The sequence below is a fragment of the Sus scrofa genome, chromosome 6 (assembly GCF_054392235.1).
Source record: "Sus scrofa isolate SSC_HxYL_T2T_F1_AM1 chromosome 6, Sscrofa_HxYL_maternal_Yorkshire_Landrace_v2.0, whole genome shotgun sequence".
NCBI lineage: Eukaryota > Metazoa > Chordata > Mammalia > Artiodactyla > Suidae > Sus > Sus scrofa.
Window position 1 is genome coordinate 32,933,171 of NC_139388.1, and position 15,314 is coordinate 32,948,484.

Below are 15,314 nucleotides of genomic sequence, written 5' to 3' on the forward strand. Positions count from 1 at the left end.
TACACCTGAAAGTAATACAACTTTCTAAGTCAGTTATATTTCAATTAAGTTTATTTTTAAAAAAATACAAAAAAATTAAAAAATAAAAGATGAGATCTGTTCTGTTTCTTTGAAAAAGAAGGAATGTGAAACCAATTTTCCAAAATTAAGGGACCCAGGAACCCAGCTCTTGTCTTAATTCAAAACCAACAGACACCTGACATTATTTAATCAGAGCCCAATACTTCAAAGTAGGAAACTTGGGTTCTCACTGAATATAAGAATCACAGAATCAACACACCCTAACCTTAAGGTTTCAAGGCCCATTTAGAGAGTTCTGGAATAAGAGGTATTTTATTATTATAAATTGAGAGAAGGAGCTTTCAAAAGCCTCTTCTTTATAGACAGAATACTCATTACTACCAAGTTCTTCCTAATGGCTCATCGCCTAAGCAATGTAAATTTTTCATTGAATACAGACAGAGTTGCTGATTATGGAATCTACTGATGACTTAGTTCCAAAGGACCACTGCAGCATTTCCTTTAAAAATGGCAGCTTAAATAGAAGGTGGTATGAAATAAGGAGAAAAGGGTAATTTTAGTCATAATAATAGGAATGCTCATAAAAGGTCACCTTGACTGAGTGCTTCCTGTTCCACAACCTTTACATATATAAAGTAATATGATAGGAGTTCCCGTCGCGGCGCAGTGGTTAACGAATCCGACTAGGAACCATGAGGTTGCGGGTTCGATCCCTGGCCTCGCTCAGTGGGTTAACGATCCGGCGTTGCCGTGAGCTGTGGTGTAGGTTGCAGACGCGGCTCGGATCCTGCGTTGCTGTGGCTCTGGCGTAGGCCGGTGGCTACAGCTCCGATTCGACCCCTAGCCTGGGAACCTCCATATGCCGCGGGAGCGGCCCAAGAAATAGCAACAACAACAACAACAAAAGACAAAAGACAAAAAAAAAAAAAAAAAAAAAAAAAAAAAAAAATAAAGTAATATGATAATAATCCATGAAGCAAACACAACACTATCCCCTTTATTCAGGTGGGGAAAAAGATGTTTAGCTGAGGCAGAGAGGTTCTGTAACTTCCCCAGGGTCACTGAGTTTGTAAATGGAAGCACCAGGAAAAATCTCACTACTACTGCGGTAAAACTGAGTATTTCTCCTACACATAACTAGTCTAGGAAGCTATTTGGGAAGGCAAAAAGCCACACACATTTGCCAGCCAAACTTCACCTACCTTGATTGGATAAAGAGCCTGGCGTTAATAAGTACACCTTTGTAGTTAATAAGTACACCTCTAATAATATTCCAGAGAAAGAGTCTGAGTGAAGAAAATACCTCAGGAGATTTTTCTTACAGCATTATTTACAATAATGAAACCAAGGAGAAGTAACCCAACTTTTCAATAATGGGGCATGATTGAATAAAATACACTACTTCAATTTTATGGATTATTACTGTCATTAAAACGCATAATAACTATTACAGCCTCATGCCACATGGGAAACATGGGTGTTAAATCAAAAAGCAGGATACAAAATTATGCGTATTCGACAACGATACCGAAATTAAACACTGTAGTCATACAGCTCATGGCTGAAAAGTGACTTTCCAAACACAAATCCTTGTGTGTTCAGAGAGTTCGGACCCTGGCTAAGTCCCAGCCCTCAGTTTTTTCTCTGTCATTTACACACTCTCAAGAAGGGTGAAAAATGACGCAGGAAAAAGGCTTCCCAGAAAGGAGGAGAAGCGGCACCCCGTTTCCAGGGCCCCGGGATGCGTCTGGGTCTGGAGTGGGCAAGCCTATCATCGCCCCTTCGCTGTAGATTAACCAGAATGCTCCAAGAAGGAGGGGAAGCTTAGCCACGCCAGGCTCTTTATCCAGTCAAGGTAAATGAAGTTCGGCTGGTCAGGAGAATAAATAAGATTAGTTATGGGCTCCAGGTCATCCGCTCATGGAGGTCAGCGAGTGTGAGATTATTATCCTTGGTAGAAGAGCAGCAAAATAGCATTAAGGAATAAATTAATGAAAAAGGTAGGAGATTATTTGAACTAAAGCCCTAATCAGTTTAGAGATTTCACTCAACTGCTCTACTGGCCATCAGTCAAGCTCACAAAACAAATATGCTTGTTCTCTTAAGTAATGCCAGGAGATCTCCCTTTCTGGCTTCAAAGGCATCCAATCTAAGACAAGTCATGAATAAAGTTACGCCAGTTAGCTGTTACACCTCATACAAAACCCACCGAAGCATTAAGGTGCATGCTCCTAAAAACAGTAAAGCCGACTATTTATCCTAGACGCATAATTGCTAGTCCTATTCGGCCTCTGATTCCAAATAGAACATCATTCTCTATCCATTCAGAAACAGCGAATTCACCAATGTGCAAACTGCATATTTTATTAAATAAACACAAACTGGGAGATAATGACATACATTTGTTTTCATTACAAGGAGTAATGCAATATTTCTCCAAGGCTTACTGCATTAGCATTTCTTGCCACGTTTCAAATGCCTTTGAACTTTCTGAAAAGCTACATCTGTTAGCTCCCGTGTATACAGCCGAAAGTTACCGAGTGAATTAAGTTTTAATATAAATGGCTTTGTTCACTATTAAGATTGATGTTGGACACACTGTACTGTAAGTTGCAAACTGCAATTACAATTCGTTGCAATTATCTGTGGTTGTTAATAGCACAAGATAGCATGTCACTTTCCACCGAGTGTATAATTTATCATTTGTGTGTTTTTTTCCTTCGTGAACTCTTGCGGTATTCCAAATGTATAATCTTGTTGTATTTATTTCCCAGTGGTCCAACAAAATGCACAGCAAGTGCTGACTAGAACAAACTAAAAAGCACTGCTATTGACAAGCCGTCACTTGAGCGGTAATGAACATTCGGCCTCCACTTTCACCTCAACAAACCGGCAGCTTTAATTTATGATAAAGCAAAGGAGAGGCAACCTCTAGGTTTATTATACCCTCAGTGCTGTTTCAAATAAAGTAATTAGAAGGTCAAGAGACAGGTCTGGAAAGCCAAATATAAATGCAACCCTTCTGTACCGACATTAAAAAAAAAAAAAAAAGCCTAGTGTGTTCAAAGAGCATTTTATCCATCTTTCTTCTCCAGAGCGGGGAAAGTCAATTTTTTTTTTCAAGACTACCGTAACCAATCAGAAACAGTGGCAACTCCGTTCTTTCACTCTCTAATTTACTCCATATGGACCACGAGCAGCACACCTAAGAGATGCTGGCCTTGGGAGAACACGACTAACTAGTCCCCCCAAACTGTTCTGAGCTGTGGACTTAGGACAGGTGATTAGGAATTGTATTCTTTTAAGTAAAGAAAAACTCAATAGGTAAGATGATGGGAAGGTTCTGGAGAAACCCTAGTAACAGGAGTGCATGTGCTCGTGTGCGCACACACACACACAGACACACACACACACACACACACACACCCCTTTAAAAATTGATAGAAAACTATTTGCTTAAATTTTTTTTCTGGGAAAAAACATCTGCGGGAAAGGAGTTGACGTGGAGAAAAATTACCCTTTTGATAGAGTTCGTTTTCAGCGATGGATGAAACAATTAGAATAAAGCAGCAGGCTGTTTCTAAGGCATTGTCTGTAATGCCATTTTTCGTTTTAAAGGCTCCTAATTCTACATACATCGTAGTCTGTTTACCTTCCTCTCTCTACCTTTTTTCTCCTATATAACAATGACAGTACCCTAAAAAAAAAAAAAAAAAAAAAAGAAAAGGCTGTGAGACCCAATGGACCTTGACTTTACAGCCAGTCTCCCCTCTGAGGAGTAAGTTAGAGGATGTTAAGGACCACACTCACTCTTCTAAGCCAGCTGCTTTCAAACATCTTCATCGGCGCATCCCTTTGGTGAGAGAGAAAGTCCTGGGAATCTATGCCATTTCTGCCCATTCGCCTACCGTTTCAAACACTTCTCCTGGCCCCTAAGTGAATGGAAGGGGTAGGGACGAAGGGAGGAGGAGGGACGGGGAGGGGGAAGGAAGTACCAAGGGAAGGAAAGAGAGACGGTGAGGGCAAGAGGGAGACCAAAGCAGAACCCGACCAGCTTCTGTACAGGTAGCTACAGCGCAGCTACCAAATGATACACATCATTCTCCGTGTCATAACCTATAAAAACTCTACTAGCTACCTGAAAGCTATCAACACTCATCTTGATCCACCCCCCTCTTGGGGGACTGTGGAGCATACACGCTCCCAAAGCCTTTCTGGAATAGCATTTTGTTGTGTCATTTTTGCTTCCAGGACTTTTTTTTTTTTTTTTTAACCATTGTCTGTTCAAGGAGTTAGGATAATTACACTTGATTACGTAAGTGGTGGAAATGTATGTAATCTCATAATTAGAACATGTAATTATGTGATAAAAATCCTTATGAAACTGTTAAACAAAAACAAAAAGTGCATAAGAATAGGAGCTTCTTTTCTTTTCTCTCTCTCTTTTTTTTTTTTTTTTTTTTACCTCCACCCAGAAAAAAACAACTGAAGCAATGACTTCCATCATGGTACAGGAGGAAACGGGTAGCTTTGGGGCCCTCATCTACCTGGAGGAAGGAATGGGCAGCTTTGATCCAAGATCACCTTGCTCTCCCTGGTGCCAAGTAGTATTTGCAAGTCAGGCACTAATACAGAGACAACATCTGTATCATATGATCCAACCGTATATATGAAATGCAAAACAGTACTGAATTTCTGAGGCATAGAGCATCTAGGCTGGTTTCTTCAACCCAGGGACATGTTTTCTTCTGCCCTTGCCTTTCAGAATTTTTTTACTCATTTCTTTTAGACTATAACATACTGTTCCTAAATAATCTATACCATTATTGGGGAGAATGTGTGTAGAAATAAACTAGATTATTTTCAAAGTACTCTTTGAGGCAGGAATTTCAGCCATTTCTGCCACGAGCTAAAATAAGAAGTGTGCGACTGGCCCGAATTCCTCGTTCCCCCTCTTCTTCCCTAGTCTTTCCCTGGAGGTGCTAATGAGCAGTGAAATGTTCACCACGCTGAGCTGCGCGGCAGAATAAGATGCTCGGGGCCTGAGTGGTTTGGACTGTAGGGCAAAGCTTGTTTCATCGGGCTCTAAACCTACAGTCTCAGCAGAAGCCCTGACTACGGTATTACGAGATGTCAAACCTTCTCTCAAACAGGAAATTCTCCAGTTTCTACCTCTTCCCCATAGGAGACCTCAGCATCAAAGGCATATAAAAATAGAAGAGTTACTGGTTTCTGTCTTAGGGGCCCAGGACCGAGGTGGGTTTTTGAGAAAATGTAACGGAAACACAGAGCATAATCATGGTACCTGGGGACCTTGCGAGTACTGCCCAGCACAGGTCAAAGCCCAGGACCTGCATGTATTTTGCATATATCCATTAAATGCATAAACTGTTACTAAAGCATTTTTAATGGTTCTGAGAGTGTGCCAGAGACTGAGGAAAGGAAATCAGGGTGTCCACGGGAGGCACTGTTGGTTACCTCCCCAACAACCACTTCCTACTTCTTCCTTGCTAATAGAACCTCTATTTTATTCAGGCATTCAACACTCAGAGGTAACGGACTCCACTGCCTGCTCAGGAAGAAGTCTTGGTTAATTAGCCAATAATGGTGTTTCCACATCCCTTGCCAGTTTTCGGTTTAGACATTGACCCAGATCTGGGGCAATGAGACCAGCGGGGAGGTCAGGGGGGAGTTCCTATGAAGGAATCTCTCACTCTTAAGAAGGAGACACTGGAGGAGTTGATCTCTTTCCATTGCTGTTGCTTCTACATCTGGATGTGATGCCTGGAGCAGCTGCAGCCATTTGAAACACGAAGGTAAGCCGGTATGAGGGTAAAGGTTACAATGGCAGAGCTTAAAAGAGAAGAATCCAGATTTTCAATGACACCATTGGGCCTATGATCATCGCAACCTACAGCTGTCCTACTTCTGGACTTCCTGTAACGTGAGATAATAACCGCCCTTGTTTAAGCCGATATAAATCAGAGCACAATTTGATACTGTACCCATTTGTCTCTTGTGGAAGGCTAGCATTTCTATTTGCCAGCACAAGGACAGATCTGAATCTGCATCTCGTTCACTAAAACTAAACTGGTATCTGCACATATTACTAGCGGTTTTTTAAAAATTGGTATCATGCTTTAGGAGAGCAGTTTGTCAATATGTACCAAGAGTTTCAAAGAGGCTTATATGTTTTGATACAGTATTTCTTTCACTTTGGGCAATTGATCTCAGGGAAAACATCGAGACATGCATACTCTCTATTTGATAGAGCATGATCCATCCATTAAATATGATGATGAAAACTGCTAGTAAAGTGAAAAATAACTATGACAAATGAAAAAGAAAAGACCGCAATAATAATAACACTAAAACCGCAACAACAAAACTCAACATGTGTGTAGGTTTAAAAATGCAAAATCTACCAAAAAATGGTTACAGAGTTGATGTCGTGGTGGGCGATCGGGGGGGGGGGGGAGTTATTTTTTCTTGTTCTTTCATTTCCAAATTTCATATATATATTTCCACTCTGCATTATTCAGCTGCTTAGTACAATTTGTGGGCAACGCTGATTGAAAACGTCTGGAGAGGGAGATTGGGCTAGCCTGGGGAAAAGACTTGAGGCAGATGCAGAAAACTCATTAGCACTTGGATTTCTTCACAACTGGTTGGATTTTTTTCCTTTAAATTGTAACTTTTCTTACTTCCTTTCTTTCTCCCTTCTCTCTCTCCCTTTCTTCCTTCCTTCCTCCCTTTCTTCTTCTTTTTTTTTTTTTTTAAAGGAGGTGATTATTCGATGATTTAGGTAAGGTGAACAAGGATAGCTAACAAGTTACGGGATGGTGAGCTAACACACCATCACTGAAAGAGGCCCACTGGGGAAAATTCCTATTTCTAAATAAGGGAAAGAAAATGCCAACTGCTTTGATTCAAGTGTTCTGCTTCAGAATAAATTTGCCCAGAAGCACAGCGAGGTACAAGGTGGGGACTGGGAGGTAGGAGGGCATTTTTAAAAAAATAAAAGCAGGGACATAGATGCTTCTTCTGGTTTAAGCCAACAATGGCACTATTGACAGGCTCCCAAAGAAGCTCACAATATTCCACATAATTAAGAGAGATTGTTGGCATCAGAGGGACCAGAAATGTTCTGCAGATTAACTGCTGACTTCATTGCTAATGACTGCCCGATTTCTTTAGACTAATTGGTGCAATCTACATTTTTTGCAGCAAAGATGAAGTATCAACTTGATTTGGTGTCGATAAAAAATTGATGGATGCTTCTGACTGCTACTTCTCAACAATACACGGATTATTACTACTATAATTATCATAAATGACAAAACATGGGCAAGTGGTGATTACAAGTCTAATTCTATCTTGAGGTTTTAATGGCATAAACCACTCAGGCTTTACACTCATGATTTACTGCATCATCAAAATCCCTGAAAGGATTACCCTTGGGTGAATGGCACTCATTATCTTACCAATAATGCACTGGTTGGGCCCAACATGGAACAAATAATCAAGACAGTTCTTGGAAAAGCCCATTTAAAATATTTAAATCTCTAGTTTGAGAAGGAGGTATGTACCTGCCAAAATCTGCTCTTCATTTCTGGATGTTCTAGTTGTACTTTGCTCTGACATGTATAGAGAGGGGCTGGGTACCTCCATGTCCCACAAGAGCCTACTAATCTGTGTGCCAAAGCCTGGAGATGCAGTTATCACCTCGGTTATTGCCAACCAAGCACCACCAGAGTGCCATCAACCAGGCACAAACACTGAACCTGCAGGAAGGGTTTCGGGGGGCGGGGGGACGGGGAGGCGGGTATTTGCTGTTATTTGGGAAAAATGCACAGACATCTTATGCTACAGTAAAAGACATTTAGGCTGCTCTGCAGAGACAGCTCCAGTACTGAGGAGACTGTAGCCAGGAATTGCAAAATAAAACGCCCCAAAGCCCACGTGGGCAACCAAAGAGTAAGCACAACGAAAGAAAGGAGCAGTGGCAACCAGGCAAGAGATAATTACTGCCAAGTGATGGCTACCAGGCAGAAAGTGACCAGTATTGTCTAATCTTCTGTTGTTGTTGTTTCCCCAAGAAAAGTCAGGTGTCTTCATTTGTATGTGAAAAATCCAGGTTTTAAAATGTTGGCAAACAACTGCCTTTTTAAACACAATGGTTAAGAGATTGGATTCTGGGACCAGGCTGCCTGCAGTCAGATGTTGGCTGTGCTAAGATTTGGGACACACTGCTTAATCTGAATGTCACTTTGCCTCACATGTAAATGAGGACAGTAACTGCCACCCACTTCATGGAGTTGTTTTGAGGGTGAAATGAAGGAATAAAAGAAGGTTCATGACACCTGACACACAGTGATTGCTCAACAGCTCCTATTGTACCCGAGGCTGGATCTGGCTTCCTGGTTCGTAGTTTGTGACCTCTGCTGTAGGAAGAAATGATATGCAAGGCAAGATAGAAAACCGGCCAAGAGCAACCGCTTGAGGCCAACCTCGTGAGCTGGAATTCTGTTTTCCCTACTCGCTGGAAGCTGACCCTAAGTCACTCCGTGAAGCCTCAGCTTTCTCATCCGGCAAATGGGGATAACAGAATACTTGCTTCAGAGGCTTGTGAGGATAAAATTTAAGAATCTACATAAGCATGTAATATAGGATCTGGCACACGATAAACAGCCAAGAAATAGGAAGAGTCGTTATTCACTTTTTTTAAGTTGCATGTTTCCTAAGTCTTAACATCTTTTAACCTTTTGTTAAAAGCTCGCCCGAACTTTCTGCTCTTGTCCTAGTCCCCTGGGTTATGGACAGAGCTTTATTATTTTATTCTTAGTTACCAGCCACAAGAAATTCCCTTTTGAAAATAAATGTCTATTGCTTTTTAAGGTGTTACCTCAGTGATTACAATGGTTACCAAGTGCAAAGAACTGCTCTGTGTGTAAAACAGAGCAGGGGATTACAAGTTCTTGGGAGTGGAGGCTGCTACAACACTTTACATGAAACATAACTGTCTCTGTAATATGGAAATTTCTGACAGCATCCAGTTCAAGGACCTCTGCAGGTGAAATACCCAGGACATGTCTCTCCACTGAAAAATGCCTGAAAACTGGAGTTCCTGTTGTGGCTTAGCGGAAATGAATCTCACTAGCATCCATGAGGTTGCAGGTTCAATCCCTGGCCTCATTCAGTGGGTTAAGGATCCAGAGTTGCCGTGAGCTGCAGTGGAGGTCACAAATGAGGCTCAGATCCAGCATTGCTGTGGCTGTGGTGTAGGCTGGTAGCTGTAGCTCCAATTGGACCCCTAGCCTGGAACCTTCATAAGTGGCGGATGCAGCCCTGAAAAGACAAAAAAAAAAAAAAAAAAAGAAAGAAAGAAAAAGAAAAGAAAAGAAAAAAAAAAGCCTGAAAACTCATACGTATCTTAGAGCACACACTTCATGCAAGCTAGACTTGGGCCAATGACATGAAAATGGCATCCTCTAGCTGAGCCATGGGCGTAATGACTCATTTCGGTCAACCAAAAACCTCTCACACACCACACTAAAGGAGTCCCTCACCACCAACCCGTTTGTCTCCTGGTGCAGCTCACACTGGGGGGCCCCTATAAATTTCCTCTCTAAAACAGAGTTTCAACCGAAGCACTGCAGGCCCCTGAACACCAAAGCCCATCTATCACTAGCAAAGACTAATAAATGCATTTCCTTTCAAATACTTGTCAAATACGATACAGATGATTCTGGAAGTGTCACCAGGTGCACACGGCCCAAAAGCGGACATGCTTCTAGTCACCACAGTCCACTATCACTTCATCATGACTTTGAAATACCCTCGCCAGAGCATCTTATATGTCACAGCTATTTGGGAAGACACATTACGGATATGATCTGGTATCCTAAGACCCACAAGGCTGTCAGGTATAGACTTCTTCCCGATAGCAAGTTGGGCTCTGTGACTCACCTGGAAACCTGTGGGCCTCTCCAAATCTCAAATCATTGAAAGTGAGTCAATTTAAAAAAAAAAAAAAAGTCTGTGTTGTGCAACTGAAAGTTATTGGAGAAAAAGGATATATATATATGTATTTGTATTTATACAAAACCGAGTCACTTTGTGGGTACAGCAGAAATTAACGCAACACTCTGTAAATCAACTATACTTCAAAAATGTTTTTAAAGGAGAAAAACAAATACCATATGATATCACTTTTATGTGGAATCTCAAATATGACACAAATCAACATAGCTACAAAACAGAAAGACTCACGGACACAGAGAACAGATTTGTGGTTGCCAAGGGGAGGGGGTGGCGGGGGAAAGTTTGGGATGAGCAGATGCAAACTAGTAGACATAGGATGGATACACAACAAGGTCCTACTGGATAGCACAGGAAACTGTATATTCAACATTCTGAGATAAGCCACGGTGGAAAAGAATCAGAAAAAGAATATACCCACGTCAAACCAAGTCACTGCTGTGTAGCAGAAATTAACATTGAGAAGGAAGGAAGGAAGGAAGGAGGGAGGGAGGGAGGGAGAGAGAGAGAGAGAGAGAGAGAGAGAGAGAGAGAGAGAGAGAGAGAGAGAGAGAAAGAAAGTTAGTTATTGGGAAGTTTCCAAAAGAAATTTCTCCTTTAAGTAACAATCTCCGTAGCTTTCTCCTTGTTTTATATTCCTAGTCCTGGCTATCACAACTGGGTGTAAGTTCACTTTGTTTTCTTGGAGATCACTGAAATAGTAAACGGAGTCATATGCAGAGTGTCATCCTCAGTGACGTCAGTGTCATCGCCTTGTGAACGTGGAGATCGTCTGACAAGGGTCAGAGGTGAGTGAGATTAAAGGGAGGTTTCCTCTGGACATACTCTACATACTCTAACCATCCGCCCGCCTTCCTTCCTCGCTCCCTGCTCCAAAAGACTCACGACTTAAAAATGCCCCAATCCAACAAGAGATATCGCTTACTGTCGGGGATGCACATACCAGAGGAAGTGCTGGGGATAAAGGAAATCTGTGAATCAGAGAAAGATGTTGGTATGCAAGATTGAAGATATACCAGCTGGCCCGCTGCTTCAGCTGGTTTCCAGAGGCCAGGAAGAAATTAGTCTCACAGTTCAGTGGAAAGAACACCTGGCCATTCACCCAGAGGCACAAATTCACTCTTGAACAGGGTTATCTTTGTTTCCACACCAAACACACCTAGGAATTAAGTTATTTAAAATCTCGTGACTCTCCCTGTCCTAAATCGCTTGCGTTCATAAAACGCAGGAGGTGGGGAAGAGGGGGCAAGGGGTTGGTTGTAAAAATATGAGTGTCACCAGGACTCATTTTTAAAGGCTAGGATGGGTCTCCCTCTGACCATTACAACTGGCTTGGGGCATGTCTTATTGATTTCCCATGTCCATTTCACTGAAGATTTACAAATGTGAAGAGCTAGGGCCGAAGGAATTGTATGAAAGCCAGAGAGTGGGCACTCTGCCTACAACCAAAAAGACATTTGAGCCACTGAGGCTGAGAGGGAGGGGGACATTAGCTCAGGGTTCCCCTTGTCCTTTGGGGTCTGTGCAAAGCTCACAGGGACAGTCAGAAATAAACTCAAGTTCCTCAATGGCGTATCCGGGTGGGAAATGTCATTTTACAGCTGAACCTTCAACTCGGACACCGACTCTTCTTTCTCCAAAGAAGGGTCAGGTTGAGTCTTGCCGTGAAGCGCTGAGCAGCATCGCTGGTGGGGTGAGTCATGGAGGAAGCTACGTGTTGGTGGAGATTGCTGGGCTGGACGCACAACAGAAAGGCCAGATGTGTATGTAGGAGGTGGGGGAAGGGGGAGAGGAGGGGACAGGGCGATAGCGGAGGAGGTGGCAACTTGTGAAGACAGAATGTACTGGCAGATTCCACTAGCAGACCCAGATTCCCTGAGCAGACCCGAGGTGGAAGGCAGCCGGGGAACTGGGCTCTTGGGAGATACAATCTTGAAACCACTATCAGGTGCTGATCTTGGAGAAAATCCCAGCCTGCTGAGTTTATTGCTTATTTGTTCTTCTTCCCAGTAAAGTTCCATCCTCTTTTCTTGACCTCTTTGTTTCTTTGACCTCCACTTTCCTTTTTGCTCTTATCTCTCAGGCTCACCAAACCTTGAAATCTGTGGGGTTTTTAAATAATTATCAAGGTTGAATTCACACCCTTTAAGAACAGTTTGCATTGAATTTTAAAATCTGGAAATCTTTTTGTTTTGTTTTGTCTTTTTTAGGGCCACACCCATGGGATATGGAGGTTCCCAGGCCAGAGGTCGAATCAGAGCTGCAGCTGCCGACCTACACCACAGTCACTGCAACGCCAGATCCGAGCTGCGTCTGCGACCTATACCACAGTTCACAGCAACACTGGATCCTTAACCCACTGAGAGAGGCCATGGATTGAACTTGCGTCCTCATGGATAACAGATTCTTTTCCGCTGAGATGGGAACTCCTGGAAATCATTTTTAATGTGCAGAAGTTACAAGAACACACCCCCAAATGACCATCTATTCTGTATCTGAGCCCATCTATCGTTAGCATTTCTCCATAACTGGGGTGGAGGGGGGGGAATTCTGTGGTCAAATACGCTGGAAAATATTTATTTAGACAATACTTATCAAGTAGTTTCCTAAATTGCAGTTTTTCCTCAGAGCCTTTAGTGGGCTCTGCTAATGGGCTTAAGCTCCAAGAAAGGGGAGGGGAGGTATAATTCCCCGTTGCCCAAATGACACCAGATTGGATCACAGGATTAGCATCCCAGGGAACATCCTTTGGAAGCGTGAAAAGAGCTCGTACTCTCAAAGAAGCTAGAAGAATCTTTGAAGCAACATGCAAACAGCTGCAAAACATCATAGCCCAAGTCCTTAAGTACTGATCTGGTATTAAGTAAAAGAGTTAGGATTATTAACCCAAGAAAAATCAGAAAATTTAAGAGGAATAGAGCTTGAGCAGAGTGTTTCTGCAAAAGTGTTAGCAGGTTCATTATTACCCAGAAACCTAAATTAGCTCCCAAACACTCGCTGGATCAGGTCTAGGCTTATCAGCAGTAATCAAGCTGGGAGTCTAACATTTACTGAGTATCTATTAAGGGCCAGGTGCTGCTATCTCTTCAAAAACCTTGTATAATCTCCTTGAAAAGTGTGTAGGGGCCTCAGCTCATTCACTTTGGCCTCCACCGTAGCCTTGGTACCAGCAGGTACCAGCATAGCATCGGACACCTAGTAGGCACCCAATGGACCTTTCTGGAATCAGAATGAATCTGTTTCATAATGTGACCATAAATTCCTCAGATGGGTGACATTTAAATGTTTCATTATTCGACCAAAGAGATCATTAACTGCGGGCCCACAGGCTGCAGACAGTGTTTGATTTGGCTTGTACAAGGTTTGAAAATAAATTGACAAGAATGAGAATTTCCCATAAAAATCCAGATTTCCAGTTTCCTCTTCTGAAATATCAGAAGAGAGGGCAACATGGGCACTTTCATGAGGCCGCATCGAGGGCAGCACAGAGTGGCGGCTGAAGCCGAAGGACAGTTTGCCGCTGTCCCCATCACCCTCTATTGTCTCCATATCACTAGGCCCTGTCTCTGGTGCCAGGGATGCCTGTGCTGGGACTCCTGGGCATTGTAAGCATTTGAGCTTGTGACCTCTGATCTATAATAATAATGATAATAATAATAACCAGCTTAGGTGGGGCTTATTGTGTGCCAGACACCGTTCTCAACACCTTCAATTCATTCACAACACCCTTACGAGGCGGGGTACTCTTACCCACTCTTATCGTCTCCATTTCACCGCTGATGATCCAAGCAGAGAAGGGGCAAATCTCTGCTCTCGGTCTCAGACGTAGGACGTGGCCGTAGCTCAGCGCGCAGGCATGATGAGCAAACATCAATGTCAATGGGATGTGGAAGAGAGTTCTAGCCAAAGGATAACCCATCATGGGACACGGTGCTGCTTTTAGCGGCAGAGTGGGCTCTGAACTCAGACCATGTGACTCCAGAGTCATGCCCTTCACCACCACCATCCACTTGCCTCTGTCACACACACACATATTTTATCACGCAACGGTTTCCGCATTTTTCAATGCGAATTGAAATGTTCCTCTTGTATTTCCACGCCCCCCACGCCAAACTGTACTGGCCTCAATGGTATAAAAGGCATCGTATTACTGCTGTGTTTTACTTTGGCAAATTTTTTTTTTTTTCAAATGCCCTTTGATTTCATTTGCTCAGGATGATCTGCGTGAGTAAATATATTTATATTTCATAATTCCCCTCACCTCCATTAGGAAGCGAGCCAAAGTCTGGGTCCCGGAAAGCAAGCCCAGGATTGGCCAAAACTGCCACCAGCTGTCAGCCCCTGCGCGGCTGAGGATGGATGTCAGCCTTCACACTTCTCACAATGGCCAGCCCCGCGAGCTTGCGTTACACAGACTGTAGGCTGATGGCTGGAGTGCACACGTATTGGGTTTCATTAGTTCCCGCATTCGGTTCAGTGTGGCTTTACCCACACAGCTGGCTGGGAGCCTATCCTTTCACTTAAATTAGTTCTAGTTCTCCGCAGTTTTGATTTACTGACAAAGCCCTCTCTTTATCTAGCAGTGGCATAAGGGTTTCGTCTGGGTGGTAGAGACACACTGTGTTTGTCTGAGTGTACAGAAACCGTGGTTGGTACAATTGGGCCAGTTGGGTCACAGCATTTCCACATGGGGCACTGACTAGAGAAGAGCATTTTAATTCCCAATTAGTCCATATCAGCAAAAGAGATGTATGTTCCATTATTTCTTTACTGGGGGTTCTGATTCATAAAATATCTTAAGGAAAACACACTTTACGTTAGCACGTCTTTGATTTCTCAAGGAAACTAATAAATAATCAACAAAAATATGATTAAAGACTGCGTGAACTACCATCCAAAAAGGAACTCTAGCCGGCAAAGAATCTTTCTGATCCAAACCTTTTTACTCCTAGAAACAGAATTCTTACTTAGCCTTTCAAAAGCCTGATGAAGGCTTTGGCTAAGTTTTGACATAAGATTTTCATATTCAAAATATCTGCTGAAATAAGGGGAGAAGGGATATGAATCTTGAAACTGCATTAGTCTGAAAGAGAGCTTAGTAAGCTAGAAAGGGAAATTACTTCTCTGTAATTGGAATTCTCTCCTAAAAAATCCCTTTGAAATCATGTTCAGCCACTTTCCCATCATGGGTCCCAGAGATGCTGACTTTAACCCTTTCTGGAACTACCCATCATGAAAATCATTCGATGTTT

At 42.6% G+C, this 15,314-nt stretch overlaps 1 protein-coding gene and 1 long non-coding RNA gene across 4 annotated transcripts in view; both read right to left on the reverse strand.

Moving 5' to 3' along the window:
- FTO (FTO alpha-ketoglutarate dependent dioxygenase) overlaps nt 1-15,314 on the reverse strand; it is a 391,465-nt gene that overhangs the window by 84,290 nt on the left and 291,861 nt on the right.
- LOC146402288 (uncharacterized) lies at nt 12,126-13,941 on the reverse strand. Its single transcript, XR_014805915.1, has 2 exons — nt 13,813-13,941; nt 12,126-12,164 (listed from the first exon to the last, which is right to left on the reverse strand). It is a non-coding gene; the product is annotated as an uncharacterized LOC146402288 (long non-coding RNA).